Genomic DNA, 296 nt, shown 5'->3' with positions numbered 1-296 from the left:
CCCTCGCCACTTCCATGCCCATATAAGGCAACGCTGACGCCACGGGAAGGGGGCGGGGCCACGCCCGGCAGGAGGCGGGAAACCCGCTTCCGCATGCCCTTATATGGGCAAAAATGGGCGGAGCCGCCCCTGCGCGCCCCTCCCCGGGGTTTTCACGACCCCCTCCCCATTTTCGCAGCCCCCGGGGCCGTTGTGGGGGTCGGGGGGCGCGGCTGTTACAAACTCTGTGTTTATTTTCACTATTCACACGCTCCCTCGCGCCCAACAGCAGTTCATGTGCAACCTCCAGCGTCGGG

This window comes from Passer montanus, unplaced genomic scaffold (assembly GCF_014805655.1).
Source record: "Passer montanus isolate IOZ18808 unplaced genomic scaffold, ASM1480565v1 scaffold344, whole genome shotgun sequence".
Classification (NCBI taxonomy): Eukaryota; Metazoa; Chordata; class Aves; order Passeriformes; family Passeridae; genus Passer; species Passer montanus.
This window is presented reverse-complemented; position numbering follows the sequence as displayed.